The sequence below is a fragment of the Rhinolophus sinicus genome, chromosome 14 (genome assembly GCF_057876585.1).
Source record: "Rhinolophus sinicus isolate RSI-liver-muscle chromosome 14, RSI-T2T, whole genome shotgun sequence".
Taxonomy (NCBI): Eukaryota; Metazoa; Chordata; class Mammalia; order Chiroptera; family Rhinolophidae; genus Rhinolophus; species Rhinolophus sinicus.
The window spans coordinates 85,647,059-85,665,000 of NC_142514.1; positions in this window are offsets into that span (position 1 = coordinate 85,647,059).

A 17,942-nucleotide genomic window follows, 5' to 3' on the forward strand; every position below is an offset into this window, starting at 1 on the left:
TTCCATCCGACCTGTATGGTCAGAATCCCCACTTTTTTTTTCTCAGCCAGATGTTGTGGGGCTCTTCTTTCCAGCACCAGTACTCTGGGCTGGGGAGGCTGGTGTGGGGCTGGGGTCTTTCTGTCCTCTGGGGGTACCTCCGTGGCTGAGATATCTCTCTCGGTTCTCAACTGCCACATGGAAGTTTGGGGCCAGCTGGTTTCGTGTCTCCACCCCTCCTACCAGTCTTGATGTAGCTTCTTCTTTATATCCTTAGTTATAACATTTCTGTTCAGCCAGACTTCAGATGGTTTTCCAGGTTGATTGGTCTATAATTTAGCTGTAATTTTAATGTGTTCATGGAAGGAAGCAGGCAGTGTTTATCTACTTTGCCATCTTGGATCTCTTAATTTGAGGTAATTCTTAGTCTTTATCCCTTCACTGGTTTTCTGCCCTCTCTCTTGTTCTATATTCAAAATTATAAGTATCTTAATCCATTTGGAATTACCCCACCACTCTTGGATGCTCTGCTCAATTTTTTTACACTCTCTTTTTATCTTTATGTTTCAATTTAGAAAATTTCTGTTAGTGATAAATTGAGATCAACTGATTCTATTCTCAGTTGTACTGAGACTAGTAAATAGCTTATTGGTAGCATTCTGTATTGCTCTTACCATATTGTTCATTTCTAGCATTTTTATCTGGTTCTTTCTTATTCTATCTCTCTGCTGAAATTCATCATATATTTATTATGTTTTTATATTAGAGCCTTTAATGCACTAATTATATATTTTCTTTTAGCTTTGTTGAGATATATTTGACATAAAACATTGAGTAAGATTAACATGTACAACACGATGATTTGATTTATGTATATATTGCAAAATGATTACCACAATAAGGTTAATTAACACATCCATCACCTCACATAGTTACCTTTTTTTTTTTCCTTGTAGTGAGAACTTTTAAGATCTATTCTCTTAGCAACTTTTAGGTGTAAAATACAGTATTGTTGACTATGTTCACCATGCTGTACATTAAATCCTCAGAAGTTATTTATCTTATAATGGAAGTTTGTACCCTTTAACCACATTCACCCGTTTCCCCTACCCCCACCCCACCCCTGGTAACCACCAATTTATTCTGTTTCTATGAGTTCAGTTTTTTAATACTCTACATATAAGTGACATCATACATTATTTGTCTGTCTGTGTCTTTAGCTTAGCAAAATATCCTCTAGTTTTATCCATGTTGTCGCAAACGGCAGTATTTCCTTCTTTTTCATGGCTGAATAATATTCTAATATACATATATCAATATTCATATATATATGTATATATATATGTATATATATATATATATACATATATATATATATATATATATATATATATATATATATATATATTCTTGATTGATGGACACTTAGGTTGTTTCCATGTCTTAGCTATTGTAAATAATGTTGCAATGAATGTTGGAGTGCAGATATCTCTTTTCAGGGTAGTGATTTTGTTTCCTTTGGATAAATACCCAGAAGTGGAATTGTGAGATCATATGATATTTAAAAATTTTTGAGGAACCTCTGTACTGTTTTCCATAGCAGCTAAAACAATTCACATTCCTACCAACAGTGCACCAGTGTTCCCTTTTCTCTACATTCTCATCAGCACCTGTTATTTCTTATCTTTTTGATAATAGCAAATCTAATAGGTGTGAGGTAATATCTCATTGTGGTTTTGATTGCATTTCCCTGATAATTAGTGATGTGGAGCTTGAGGGATTGGGTGAGTCAGTGAGTGAGTGGTGAATGATGTAAATACTGGGGATATTACTGTCATGACTGTAGATTTTATACGCACTATTCACTTAGGTTAAGCTAAATTTATAAATTTATACTGGATTGGTCAGCTGGCAGTGTTCATGGGCATGTGAACCTGCTATTTGGTTCTTCAGTTGGGCAAGGCCACTGAGTGTGGACAACACTCTGAGTTTGGGGCGGAGGGCTGCTATGGTCTGGGCTTATGGTTGAATGGGCCTTCTTGCTGGGCTTTGCATTCAAGGTAAGCTGCTACATGGGCTCCTTGGTTGGATATGGCTGCTGGCTCTGTCTGCAACCAGATAGGATCCCTACCTGGACTCTGTAATCACATCTGTTTGGGTGAGATTGCAGGGCCTAATCCTTTCTAGGGTGGCGATACTGGTTGGGTTTTGTGACTGTACAGGGCTGTAGGCTGTGTTCTCCATTGCACTTGATTGTGTGGGGCCTCAGGCTATGCTCGCTGACTGGATGGTGCTGCTGGTTGGACTCCATGTTCAGGCAGAAACACAGGCCAGCCTTCATGGTTGGATGGAGCCTCAGGCTGTGTTCTGAGATCAGGTAGGGCTGTACACTGTGTTCCAAAGTTAGGCAGAGCTGCAGGCTGGGCTTTGCAATCTGGTAAGCCATTGGCTATGCTTTGCTTTTGGGTATTGGTTTTGGTTGGGCTCTCTTGTTACATGGGACCTCCATCTATACCCCAGAGTTGGGTGGGGTCAGAGACTATGAGGTGTGATAAAAAAATAAGGTGAATGCTGCTGCTGAATGCCATCCAATAGAAAGGCAGGGATCTTCAATATGAGAAGCAGTGTGTCGAACGTTAGTAACGTTATGTGACAAGTTTCAACTTGTTCGGTGAAGTCAGTCGGGTGTGAGCTATGGTTGAGAGAAAGTGTATTTTAAAGTGTGCCGTTAATCATGGATCATGAACAATGCATTAACATGACATTTTGGGTCACACATCACTTCTGGTATGGCAATTTCTCTCAAATAAAAACATTATGGTGTGTCCTCATCCACCTTATTCACCAGATCTGGCACTGTGCAACTTCTGGCTCTTCCCCAAAGTCAAAATGACCATGAAAGGTAAACATTTTGAATCAATTCAGGACATCGAGGCAGCCATGACAGCACAACTAAAGACACTCATGAAAGACTTCCAGAACTGCTTCAGAAAGTGACAAGAATGATGCGACAAGTGTGTTAGAAGCAAGGAGGGGTATTTTGAGAGGGATTAATGACAATGTGTTTTTTACTGTAATAAATATTTTTTAATTTAAACATTCACCATATTTTTTAAAATCATACATCACATACTCTATGGTTGGATAGAGGTGCTGTCTGCAATCCTTGGTTGGGGCTGCAGGCTATACTCTGTAATTGGCCATGGTTACTGTCTGGATTCTGCCTCGGTGAGGCCACAGTCTGTGTTCAGCAGTCAGGCAGGGCCATGTGATGGGCTCTACTGCTGAATGGGGTTATAGGCTGGCCTCCATAGCTGGATGTTACTATACGTTGGGTTCTGGTTGCTAGGGTCACTGTGCAGGTTCCCTGTTATGCAGGGCCAGAGGCTATGTTCAACAACTGGCCAAGGCTGCAAGCTTGGCTTCCTGCCCTGGCGGGCTATAGGATGTGTTCTGTGGCTGTTGGGCATTTATGTCCATGCTTCCCAGTGGGGTAGGACTGGAGCCTATGCTTTGCAGTTGTGTGGGACTGCAAATTTGCACCCTTGCCCAGGAGCCACAGGATGTGCTCCACAGCCAGTACAGTCTTTTGGCTGGGGATTCAAATCAGCAGAACTGCCAGATGAGCTCCCTGGCCAGATGGGGCTACTGGCTTGGCTCCACAATTGGGCCAAGCTACTGGGTGGGATCTCTGCTCCATGCTGAGGCAAGTAGAAACGTGGTCCACCAGATCTGCGTGGTGGTTGCTCCCTTTTCCATCTCCACCTGATCCCTATTGTGTTGAGCGCCACAGGTTCTCACAGTGATTCTCATGAGGCGAGACCCAGGTGAGTCTCCCAGCAGGCATCCCCCAGTGCTGGGGGAGCAGGATGTTGCCCTTGGGTTCTCTTTTTCCCACTGGAGAAACTGTAGGCCCAGGGGAATGAGTGAGATTCTCGGTTAGGCACTGGGTGGCCTGGGGGAGAGGTGATGCGGTCAAAGTGGAACTGCTCATCTTCCTTGTATAATGTGGTCCTTTTTGGTCTCTGTTGTCCAGGGGTATACTTCAGCCTCACCCACTGGGCTCTGGGATTTTCACAATGGTGCCTTCTCTATGGCTAGTTGCTAGTTCTTCATATGAGGGTGATTTAAGTTGGGAATGACCTATTGACCTATGTTGCCATCTTGATGGTGTCACGCTATCTAATTATAATGTTTTAAATGCTCTATCTGCTATTTCTAACACCTGGATCATATCTGAGGCCTGTTTCTGTTGATTGCTTTATCTCATTGACAGGGAGTTTTGTTTTTCCTTACTACTTTGTCACCTCACATTGTTTGAAAGCTGATCACCTTGGGTAGGAAAGGAGAGACTGAGGTAAATATTATTCATGTCCAGAAATGGCATGCCATTTATGTTGCCAGACTTTCCCTATTGGGGGGTGGCGGTGTGGGTGGATGGTTAGTCTTGTCAGGACTTGAGCGCCTGGGCGTGCAGCCACCCTCGGTCTGAGATAGCCATAATCTCTGCTGGTTTTCACAACCAGAAATTGAGCAGGTTTGGTTTTTGTTGTCGTTATGGTTATCATCTGTGCACCATAGGCTTAAAACGCCTCTAATCTTACTTATGCTTAGAATGGCGGCTGGTTTTTTAGGAACGTCCTCCATGTTTGCTCAAGCTTCAAGTTGAAGTCTTCCCTTTGTGACTGCACTTGAGGGAGTGTCACTCTCCACATTTTTTCCACTTCCTCCTGTACATTGATGTTATTTGTTACTCAGTGCTTGGTAGCCTGATGATGGTAAGGTGGGAGGATAGGTATTGTCCTAAGGCAGGAGCTGTGTCTCTGGGTCTCAAGGGTGGGGCCACTTCAGTGATCCTGCCCCTCTTCCTTAAGTAGGAAGCTTCTGATAGTTTGAGTCAGGATGTTTTCTTGCCTCTATTCCAGGGTTAGAGGGTATTCTTTTTTTAAAATTTATATTTTTATTGTTTATATTTTTTCAGTTAGAGTTGACATTCAATATTTTTTTTTATTTTTTTTTATTAAATTTATTGGGGTGACAATTGTTAGTAAAATTACATAGATTTCAGGTGTACAATTCTGTATTACATCATCTATATATCCCATTGTGTGTTCATCACCCAGAGTCAGTTCTCCTTCCATCACCATATATTCGATCCCCCTTACCCTCATCTCCCACCCCCCCACCCCCCGCCCCCGTTACCCTCTGGCAACCACTAAACTATTGTCTGTGTCTATGAGTTTCTGTTTCTCATTTGTTTGTCTTGTTCTTTTGTTGTTTTGGGTTTATATACCACATATCAGTGAAATCACATGGTTCTCTGCTTTTTCTGTCTGACTTGTTTTGCTCAGCATTACTCTCTCAAGATCCATCCATGTTGTCACAAATGTTCCTATATCATTCAATATTTTTTATATTAGTTTAAGGTGTACAGCATAGTGGTCAGACATTTGTATAATTTAAGAAGTGATCCCCCTTACTAGTCTAGTACCCACCTGGCACATACATAGTTATTACCATATTGTTGACTATAATCCCTAAGCTGTACTTTACATCCCAAAGATTATTTTGTAACTACCAATTTGTACTTTTTTAAAAAATTTTTTAAAATTAAAATACAGCTAACATACAATATTATACTAATTTCAGGTGTACATCATAGTTATTCATCAGCACCCACCTAGCTCTATGCAGTGTTAGTGCCGCATTATTGATTTTGTTCCTTATGCTAAAGAAGTGATCACCATGATATGTCCAACCACCATCTGACACTGTACCATGCTATCACAATATTATTGATTCCCCCCCCTTTTCAAATTTTCAATTCGAGTTGATAGTATTATTTTATATTAGTTTCAAGCATACAGCATAGTGGTTAGACATTTATATAATTTAGGAAGTGATCCCTTTAACTAGTACCACCTGGCACTATACATAGTTTTCACCATATTATTGATTATATTCCCTATACCTTACATCCCTATGACTGTTTTGTAACGACCGATTTGTGTTTCTTAATACCTTCACCTTTGCCACCCTGCCCCCAACCCCATTCCCATCTATCACGCTGATAGATCTAATACCTATCTGGAACCATACATAGATATTACAATATTATTGACTATATTCCTTATGCTATACCCTATTTTCCCATGACTACTGTGTAACAAAAATTTGTACTTCTTAATCCCTTCCTCCTCTGACCCTTCCTAACCCCCTCCCATCTTAAAGGAGTCCCTCTAAGATTCCTTGTAATACTGGTTTGGTGGTGATGAGCTCCTTTAGCTTTTTCTTGTCTGGGAAGCTCTTTATCTGTCCTTCAATTCTAAATGATAGCTTTGCTGGTTGTAGGTCCTTGCTTTTCATCACTTTGAATATTTCCTGCCAATCCCTTCTGGCCTGCAAACTTTCTGTTGAGAAATCAGCTGACATTCTTATGGGGGCTCCCTTGTAGGTAACTAACTGTTTCTCTTGCTGCTTTTAAGATTCTCTTTGTCTTTAATCTTTGGCATTATAATTATGATGTGTCTTGGTGTGGGCCTCTTTGGGTTCATCTTGTTTGGGACTCTCTGTGCTTTCTGGGCTTATATATCTCTTTCCTTCACCAGGTTAGGGAAGTTTCCTGTCATTATTTCTTCAAATAGGTTTTCAATTCCTTGCTCTCTCTCTTCTCCTTCTGTTACCCCTATAACGTGAATGTTGGTATGCTTGATATTGTCCCAGAGGCCCCTTAAACTCTCCTCAGTTTTTTGGATTCTTTTTTCTTGTTGCTGTTTCTGGTTGGATGTTTTCTGCTACTTTATTTTCTACATCACTGGTTTGATCCTCTGCTTCATCTAATCTACTGTTGATTCCCTGTAATATATTCTTCATTTCCATTATTGTATCCTTTATTTCTGACTAGTTCTTTTTCATGTTTTCTAGCTCCATTTTTATGTTTCCTATCTGTTTGTTAAAGTTCTCCCTGCGATCAGTGATCAGCCTTATAACCAGTGTTTAGAACTGCATCTAGTAGGTTGATTGTCTCCATTTTGTTTAGTTCTTTTTCTGGAGTGTTGTTCTGTTCTTTTATTTGAGACATGTTTCTTTGTCTCCCCATTTTGGCTGCCTCCCCGTGTTTGTTTCTATGTATTAGGTAGGGCTGCTATGTCTCCTGGTCTTAGTAGAGTGGCCTTATGTAGTAGGTGTGCTGTGGGGCTCAGTGGTGCAGGCTCCCTGGTCACCTGAGCCAGGTGCTCCAGGTGTGTCCTTGGTGTGCCCTCTTCTTGTAGTTGAGCCTTGGTTGATAATTGCACATCAATGGGAGGGACTGATCCTTAGGCTCACTGGTTGTGAGGACTGGCCTTGACTACAGTGAAGAGTTGTTGTACAGGGGCTGATCCTACAGAGCAGGATCTGCCTCAGCAGGACTCTGGTGCCTGCCCAATCCACCCCTTGGGTGTGTCGTACTTGGAGGTGGCTGGGTGATGCTCCAGCTCATTTTGAAGCTCCTGCCCCAAGATCACCATGAAGGGGATCATTTATAGGTCAAGTTCAGCCATAGCCCATGCCCCACCAAGGGACAACTGGCAGGAGCCACAAAGAAATCCACAGATGGCTGCTGCCCGTGCTGTACTTGGAAGTGCCTTGAGAGGCCAAGCTGTGAACCAAGGCCAGCTGCTCATAGTGCTGACCTTAGGGCTGCTCATCCAGAGGTACAGGACATGCTCAAGCCAGATGCTGCTTATCTTGGCTCCAGGTACCTTTAAGAGACTCTAGGAAAGTCTGTACCTTGAGCCAAGGCAAGTGGCCACTGAAAGCAGCCTGGGTGTGCCTGAAAGTTGGGCGGGACCAAGTCTTGAATTGTGGGGAACATGGTGAATGAATGGCGGAGATTCAGAAATGGTGACCGACTGTGATTGCCAGGGGGGCAGGGGGAAACAAAGAAACAATGGCCTCCACCAGCTCCCCAGTCCAGGAGAATGCCACCTCCGTAGCCCCCGTCCCAAGCCAGACAACTCAGTTCCCCACCATATGTCCCTGCTGCCTTTCTAGCCACTGCCCCAGTTCTGGAGCTCAGAGCGAATGATTCCACTGGTGAGTAAGTCTGTGTGGTCCCTTTAAGAGGAGCGCCTGGAAGTGCAGCAGCCCTTGGTCTCAGTCAGCCATAATCTCTGCTGGTTTTCACAACCAGAAATTATGGGGACTTCTCTTCCTGTCACTGGGGCCCTGGGTTGGAGTGGGGCTCAGACCTCTCACTCCTCTGGGGGGTGAGGAGGACCTCCACAGCTGAAATAGCCCTCCTGACCTTTAATGGTCACACACGGGTGTGGGACCAGCTGCTTCTGCATCTCTGCCCCTCCTACCCATCTTGAAGTGGCTTCTTTTGCAAGTCTTTAGCTGTAGAGCTTTGGTCCAGTAAGATTTTAGGTGATTCTCAATGATGAGTCTTTTGTAGATTAGTTGTAATTTTGATGTGGTCATGAGAGAAGGTAAGCATAGCACGTACCTGCTGTGCCATCTTGGTATTCCCCCTAGAGGGTATTTTTAAGTTCTCTTTTTTCTAGCTGCAATGGGTCTTAACCTGTGGCTGGGGACAACCAGGTTTACTGTTCTTCCCCAGAAAATTAAGGCTTTTGTTTCCAAGAGGACGTAAGAGTGGAGTCCTCAGGTGGTCCTCAGTGCTATTCTGAAGTGGTTTCTGTTCTATTACAGAGAGGCTTTCTATGGATCAGTGTTTCTGAACAGCATCACTGTTATCATTTTGGATTGAAAATTCTTTGTTGTAGGGTGCTAGTCTATGTATTGCAGAATGTTGAGCAACATTCCTGGTCTCTAACCACTGAACACTAGCAGCATCCTCACCCCCAGGTATGGCAATCAAAAATGTCTCCAGACTTTGCCAAATATCCTCTTGGAGGTGTAATTGTTCCCCACTTAGAACTGCTTTGAACTCTTGCCATGAACCCAGAAGGTCCATGGAGAAGAGATTATGAGTGATTGTGAATTCCCTTTGTGTTCGTAGATCCTCATAAGTTCTATGTTCTCAAGTGAGGCCACATTCAGACTTTAGAAATTTGTTACCAATTTTTAGCTGAATTCTTTTTGCTGGTTCATGGGGTCTCGTGTTTCCTCCAGTAAGCAAGTGCTTGTATCTTGCCACTCCTTGGAAACACCTATTTTCCCCCAAGATCTTAGGTTAGTTGATTACACTGTGACTTCAGCTTTCTGATGGGTTTAATAAAAGTTGTGAATTTGTAGCTATTCAGGATATTGTTTGCTTTGTGTTTGGGATCAACTCCCTTTCCAGTTTTCTATACCTTAAGTGGAAGCTGGAAGTCAGACATACATAATTTTTAATTTTCTCAACTATCACGCAGAGAAATTGGAAATTTTTGGAGGTTAAGCAACTACCCTGTGTACAAGAGATCAGAACCAATGGCTTTCTAGCTGTAAACACAAGTTTATTCCACACTATTATTCTGACTCTTCATGTAGTATGATAGTGTGTTAGGTTTAACTAGTGACTTTCCTTGGTAGGTTTTATATTCTTCTTTTAATTTATTCTCTAATATACATTTAGATTATAGTGAAGAAAACTACTGGGTAGGATGAGGGAGGGGTATGGTAGAACAGTTTGTTATTGTGGATGTGGGGACAGAGCCAGGAGTGCAGTTTCTAGGCTCTCGGCCTCACATGGAAAGGTGCTGTCTCAGGTAGTAAATGGCCATCAACTGTGAGTGGATGGCCATCAGCTGTGGCTAGTTGGCCATCAGCTGTAACCAGTGAGCCATTGGCCACTAATATAACTGCCATGGCTACGCTAGCAGAAAATGGGGGCTAGCAAGAAGACGGTGGCTGAGCTGGCAAGAGAGGATTGCAGTTAGCATGGCAGATTGCAGCTAGCAAGTCAGGTTGGCTGGTTGGCAGAGGAGCAGACAGCAGGTTGCGGGTCATGTGGCTCCTGCTTCCTGTGTCTCCAACCCAGCCTCCAGCGAGACTGTGGTGGTATGATTCCTCTGTCTATGGCTCCGTGGGTGTTCCTTTTTGGCCTCACTATATCCTGCATTCTCATGTGGGGAGCGGGAGCTGAGACCCTGCATGACACCCCACGTGACAGTGGATGTCAGTCCTACTCTTTCCTAGAGGCTTCAAATTCAGATGCCTATAGGGGCCAGATAAGAAATACAAATGAGTGAAATGTGCTGGGTCTATGTGGACACTCACTTTCCTTGACACTTGTGGCCTAACTTTTAATAGTGGCAACGATACAGAGATATATTTCTTTATAAGAGAAACAGTAGTACAAGCAGAATGATATGTGGGAACTCTCTCTTATTCTGCCTGAGGACGGGCAGAATTTATTTGACCAGCATTATTTGTTTTTTTTGTTTTTTAATTCTGGCACGTATTGTAATAGTTCCTGGGCACTGCCTAATGTCTTAAGGCACCCATTAAAGTTACCTGTTTGCCCCTGAGATCATTTTATTCAAACTTAAATATTTATCAAGCACCCGCTACATGCTAGGCTCTAGAGCGTTCTAGGTTCTGAGAATGCATTAACGAATTAAGCGAGGCCTGACCCTCTGGACCTTACATTTTGGTTTGTGGTCTGCCATAGTGGGTGTGGGAACCATAGTCCTAGGGTCACTACCTAAAGTGTGTGCTATCACCACTTACCTCCATCCAGTTGTTGCCAACCACGGATGTGGACCCTATATGGCCAAATTTTAAAAATTTCCAAGGGAAGCAGAAAGTAGAATTTTTTAAGTGTAATTTTCTTCTTTTTAAATATTGGCTCAACATGTTTTAAATCACTGTGAAGGTCAAAATAAACATGTTTGCAGACAGAATCTGGCTTGCGACCTCTGTCTAACACCATCTTTGCCCTTGCTGGTCGGCTTGAGAAGAAAAATGCAATGGAATGACAGCTGTAGCCATGTTAATTCCCTTCTCTGGAAGCAATGAACCAGTTGTCAGAGATTTGGCAATTCCAGAATTTAATTTGCAATACAAGGTCAACAATTTCAGTGAAAGCACTTAAAATCAGCCTTACAACAAATGAACCAAAAAAAGAAGGACTGTACAAATGACTGGGTGATTATAACAGAATGTGGTCAACAGGTTCCTTGCAAACAGGTTATATTGCAATTATCAACCTGCTTGCAGGTTTGAGACTGGCTTTTAAAACGTGATTCCTATTGTAGGCAACTTGTGTTTCAACAAAAATGCAACACTGTGCTCCAAATTTACAGCCACGGTGAGAGTTTTGTAATGGTGCCATTAGTTCATTAAGTCTGGTGTTCCTGAAAAGCCCAAAGCAAGGTATTTGGTAAATTGATGGCATTTATAACTATTATTTCCTTTTCTTTTGGACTTTCTTGACAAGGTAGGACATACAGGTAGTTAAATAAATATGTTAGCTCTCTGATTTGCTCCATATTTTGCCAGTTACTCATGTAAGTGATAGTTTTGTTTTAGGTGGTGTGGCGGCTGCTCATTCGTCACTAACTTTTTGAAATTATTATTTGCTGACAGATCTTACTCATTGTTCTATGAACTTGTCATTCTCATTTCACTGCTGTTCTGTGCTCAGAGTTTTTTTTCCAACCATCTTTTCCTAATTTGAATTCTAATTCTGCATGTTCCTCAGAGTTCACTCTGTTACGTGTGCATCCTGCGCATTGATTGGGCATCTTTGGCTCTGGAATTTGCTTCACACCTATTTTATCCATTTCCTTTACTTGCCATAGCTCTTAACAGTTAAAAGGTCATTTTTGACTTTTTTACACTTCTTCCCACTTTCAAGGTCTTTGAATTAAATTCCCAGGAATTGCACTGGGGATAAACATTCATATATCAATATTTAGATCACAGCAGAGACCTTGTCGTTGTCTTTTCATGCCCTGCAGCCAGGTCTCAGATTCTCTGATATTTCTCTGGCTTAAGGGGGTTGATTGTGTTTTATCGTGTCTGTTCCCAGGTTGTCTCCCAATTGTAAGGGATTTGACTACAAACTCCAAATGCCAGCTCATACAAACTTGGAGATTGATATTGTTTATTGCAAATAATACCTGATCCCAGCTCCCAGAGAGTCACAAGCAAGGAGTCACAAGCAAGGGTATGTCTCTTAGACATACCCTTTCTTTATGAGACGGGGAGTATGCAATTTTACTGCTCTTCTAGTGATAGCGGCCTCTTAAATGATATATCATTTGGTTCTATCAAACCACTTTCTTGATTCAACTACATATTTTATATGTGATAATAAAGGGATTTGGATGTTATTTCATAATTGTACTGAGTCTTACTGCACTAATATTGCATTCTGAATATCTGTGCAGAAAGATGTTTAAAATGTAGCCTTCTATGAAGGGAGAGAGTGGTCTGCCTTACTGAAAGGTTCCTGAGCATTATATTATGTTAATAAAAACATAATATGCTTTTTTGGCTTGTACATTTGGATTATAAATCTGCAAAATAAACTTAAAATGACAATAACACAAGCAACTTTACAAATTACAAACATCTTAAAGACAAACATTAACTATTAGATTAATAACAAATTCAAAGAAACAAAAGAAAGCAGATTTTCACGCCATAAACATTCCTAGAAATATATGCTTTTGAATTACACTTTAGTCACTAGCAATGGAAAAAACAAGCAAATAAAACTTCAATTTCTTTTAATTGGCTAAATTTTTCTCATTTGATGTCTATTTTTTTTCTTTTAAATAATCTTACATGTATTTCCGTTATTTTAGGAAGTAATCAATATAATCTTTTATATTCATCTTACAAAAAAAGAGGTTTAAAATTAACACTAGAGGGGCTAAAATCTTTCATCTTTCAACTTTGATAGATAGCCACATAGAGCTCAAATGTACTTTGTGAAGTGACTTTTTAAAACTATGATTGATAGTTCCGAATAAAAAATATGTCATATGTATCATTCATACATGATGTACTTTGTTTTACTGCCAACTACTGATACCCACTTCTAAAGGGCAAATTCCACGTTTAAAATTAAAAGTTCCTTTGGTGAATGTTCATAATAATCTAATAAATACTGGGACTATCGCTTTTTAAGAAATTTCCCATTTATTATAATCATCTGCCCCCAGATTGTATTCTAGTGTAGTATTTTAATCAATTGAAATAATATCAAGTGAAATAGCTTGCAGATTGAACTTGATAATTTATTGCATGACTCTAAGGAGTTTTAAGAAACACATTTCCTTTCATTAAAATATGTATATTCCATATCTTTGTTGAATAATGTTCTCAGCATTTACTCTGCTTGGTCCTTAAGTTTAAGTAATAAGCACATATTTATTACTGGCTGTATCAGATATTATCCATTTATGACAGTCACAACACTGGATCCCAATTTTTAAAAAGATAAATATAATACAGCTACCTAAAACATGCAACAGGAAGTTTTCATCATAATATGAAAGCAGTCTAATTGGTCACCTTTTGGGCATAAAAATAGAAAGTTTAGGCTGTCTAAATGAAGTCTGAATTTTTCCTAGAGGTTACCTTTTTAAAAGATTACATTTTGTGAATATTTACTGACTCTCAGTTTATTAGATGTATGGCTAAAGAAACAAGAACAGCAATAATAAAAACAAGACACCAAATCAAATCTTGTTGACTCTATGTTTAGATTGTTTGTGACCATTAAGTAGTCTCATAGCACTGGCTCTCCAACCCCAAATTCTTTAATACATCTCATGGTTGGACCAATTTATTCTAGTTTTCAAGTGTTATTTTTTCTTTTTTAGAGAAACTTGATTTAAATCTGTGCATTGCCAAGGGCAAGGACCCGAGAACATGGATGGAGAGGTAAGATTGATATAACAGTAGCTTCCTCTTTGATTTTTTTCCTTTAAAAGCAGCCTTTTAAACTTTATTTTTCAGGGTATTATCCATGGAGGGAAAGTATAGAAGTGAGTAGAAATTTAGCCTCCTTTGTAGCACTCACGGGTAAAGAGGATGATTAACGAGCACAGCAGACAATGTCATAGCAAAAGAGAGACCATAGAACTTAAACAAAAGTGCCTTCAGAATTTCCAAGGATTCCCATGATCCATAGTAGGACCTCATTGTGCCTGTCCGCTGTTTCTATTTTTGAGTAGATTTATAAACACAGCACCACATATTTTCATGTGGCTGATTGCCCAGGGGCAGAATTAGATTGACTGCACTGAAACTGTGAGGCTTGTGAGTTTTGGGCAAGGGCTAGAGTGAAATAAGTAGTGTAATTGTTTTTGTGGAGTGACCGTGGGACCTCCTCTGTTCTGAATTACACATGGCTCAACCCTTTGACCTAACCAGACTCAGCAATGGCTGGCAGAACTCCTAAAGCTGTACTGAAAGGGTCCATCACTGACAAGCTGGAACGTTATCTGTCAGGCAAGATGCGGGCCAACAACCATATTAAACTATAGTAATTACTAGTGAGACCATGTTTGTGACCACCTCAACTTTATTTAACCAGTTATCATATTAGTTGTTATTTCAGCAAGAAGTGCCAATATGAGGCATTTTTGGAATCCAAATGCAACATGGATACTTTGGAGATATATATATATATATATATATATATATATATATATATATATATATGTATTTACTAAATTTTGGGTTATCTTCAAAGATATTTTGCCAAATTATCCAAACATTATTATAATGCTTTTTTCTCTTTTAATACATAAGTTTTGGGAAATGCTACAAGCCATAATTAAAGTTCTTTCATCTCAATATATTTAACTTAAATCTTTAAAAATAGATACTAGCCCGCTGATGTAATTCCTCAAAGGTATCACAGCTAAGGGAGGGGGCTGTGCAGAGAACTTCTAGTTAAGGTTGGAGACCATAAAATGTGCTGACTTTATTGCATTTGTGGAGAATTTATTCTGTGATTCACATGATGATGAGTTAGATAAATGTACTTATATCTATGTATGATTTTGAAGCCATCCACTTGAATTTTTATTTTTGATTCAGTTAATTGAATTTTCTAATGTAAGCAGAGAACTTTAGTTGGTTTACTTTTAGGCGCTTGATATTACTTCCAAAACTAGTCCTGTTTGTGAAACATGACCCCCAATTATTTATCTATATATTTTTTCATGGCCAATTTTACAAATTAAAGTTCTCTATAGTATTTTATGCCTATAAGAACTTGGAAACAATTTAGCATTTAATTTTTTTCTTTCTCATCTGAGGCAACTCAGGCTGAATATTAATTCAATTCTTAGTTACATGACATTTAACATTTTCTTTAAAGAATGAGAAACTTTACATTTTTAAGAAATTTTTATTCTTTAACTCTAAGGACTCTAAAACATGAGCATAGGGAGGTCTCTATGAGATCATTTCCAAAAAAAACAAACAAAAAAAACACAAAAAAACACACAAAAAAACCCACTGACATTTCCTATAAGGCCCCCAACAAAATTGCATCCGGCCCTACCCATTCTTATTCTCATTAGCAGGAAAATGTTTGCTCTCCACGTAATCTAACATGGAATGCTTAGAGCAGACAGGTGCAAATTGCAAGCTGTTTCACTTTGGCTGTTATCCCCTAAATCGCCAAAGTAATAGACTGGGAGAACAAAAAAGGTTCCAGCTCAAACAGCATAAATGAAACTCTTAACAGGGACACACCAGCTGGCTAGGAGCATTCAATGCAGCAAATACCAAATATTATCTTTATGCCACTTGCCAAGGAAAACGGCTTCTATCGCACCCCCTACCTTTTACTATCGAGATGATGTTCCTTCAACCGTATTTTGCTTTATTGTAAAGGCGACACTATGGCGGAAGTGAATGACAACAGAAGCCAACATACCTGTTCCTGTTTAGCATCATTACACTCCTCCCAGCGATTCAGGCCTGATTAGGTTCCTGGAGGTGGACCAGACTGACAGTATTTCTAGCCATATCCTTTTTTTTTTTGGCTGATCCAAGCAAAGCCCCAGAGCAGGGAAACAACAAAAACAGTCACCACCACCCCCTCCTCACTAATGCTATGAATCTGCTGAGCTAGTCAGTTGAAAAAACAAAAAACAAAACAGTTGTTCACACTAGGAACACCTACACCGATTTCAGGGAAGAGACAGGCCCTGCCAGTATGTGTAGGAATCCAAGGTATGCGTTTCTGAAAAGGGACCCTAACTCTGTCATTCCAAAGTGGCTTCTCCTTGTGACTTCCGGGTGTGCCCTGGAACTGCTGTTTGGAAGCAGTAACTTTAGCTCTGAGGCTGCTGACTAGGTCCGGCTGTGCGATCTTCCGCTGCACACAGGGGAGGGAGACAACTCCTTGTTTACAGCCGGAAAGAGGAAAACAGCTACGGTAGACACAAATGAGGGCTGACGGTTTCGTGAAGCACAGTTGGTTGGTCGCGGATGCAATGTGACTGCCCTGAACTGAGCGATGATCTGTGCAGTATGCAGAATTCACTTTCTTGCTGGTCTGTGCCCACCAGGCTTGGAGCAGCGCTGCCCGCGCCCCTTCGCCGTGGCTTTGAGTGCAGCCAGAGCTGAACACTGTGCGGTGGGACCCGATTCCTTCCGACAATAATCACATTCTTTTAAAAACTTTCTAGGTTTTGGCTGTCACTGGTTATACATGAATTTGTTGTTGCTGTTAGTGTTCGCCACTCTATCGCCGATTTCCTTTCAAGTTGAGGGTGCCGGCATCAAAAAATGTTGGTTGTTTTTTAATGAAAAGGATGATATCGAAAACACTGTCAGTTCTTACAAATTTCAGCAAGTTTTTAACCCCCCCTCTATTTAAACCACAAACTATTACTTGTTTTCTTCCACACTATATATTGTAGCTATATTTATGGTTATCCTAGATATATGGAAGTATATATCTAGGATAACCTTACCGAAATAAAGAAAAAAAGATCTGATTTATTGCTCTTAAAGCACACATAGAAAAGAAATGTGTTACTAGAAATTGCTCACTTAGATTCGATTTAGAGTTAGATTATAGTATATCAATTAATTAGAAACGTGAAGGAAACAAGCCATGGAGTATATCCGTAGTAGTCTTAGTTAAGATTTCTAAATATTTTGCTTTTCTTCAGAACTAAGTAGATATCAATGAGAAGCAAGAAGATACTGATGACTAAATTTTGTTTCTTAATTTAATTTTTGAAATACCATATAGGTATTTAATGAGTTAATGTGATCATATTCAAAGTAATAACATGACCTAAATACGTTAAGTGGTAATGAAGGAATTGATGTAAAATATGAATGAAGGATTATTTTCCATGCGCTAAAGAGATAAAATCTCACCAGGAAAGAGAGAATCTACATTGAGAAGGGAGTGGAGGAAAGTACAATTTACACTGCTTAAAGGTGCCTGTGCGTCAAGGAGAGAAAAGAGTGAGGAAATTAGCAAGAAAGAGAAGTCAGAAATCTCTCCCAATTTACTTTTGAACATCTGTTAGTACTAAAGAGGTCACAAAATGCAAACCTTCAATTGGTAATCCTTTCAAAGAATTTATCTCTGGTGTGTACAATCGGACTTTTCTTTTAAATATGTGAACTTGTGAAAATATCTTTGAGACCTTTTTAACATTAGAGAGCAAATACATAATTTCATTTGAAGTCCTGAGTAAGGAAATGAGGTCTATTAATAGGCCACATCCATCTATTTAAAAGCATGTTTAACTTGCTCTGAAAGGAGTGAAGTGCCAAAATTACTGAACCATGTCAAGAAAACTAGTGTCTGCTGTTACCTCAGATGGAGGCAATGAAAAAAAAAATCACACTTCAACCTCTATCTTCATAAAATCTAGGAACATTTAGTGCAGTTGTAAACTACTGTTTTGAAAAATTTAACTAGATTTTAATGAATGTCGCTTAATATTTTTATATTAAATTTGAGAAAGTATGTAAATTAGTATAATTTATTTTCTATTGTTGTTTAAGCATACATTTTAATGTGTGAGTATGAT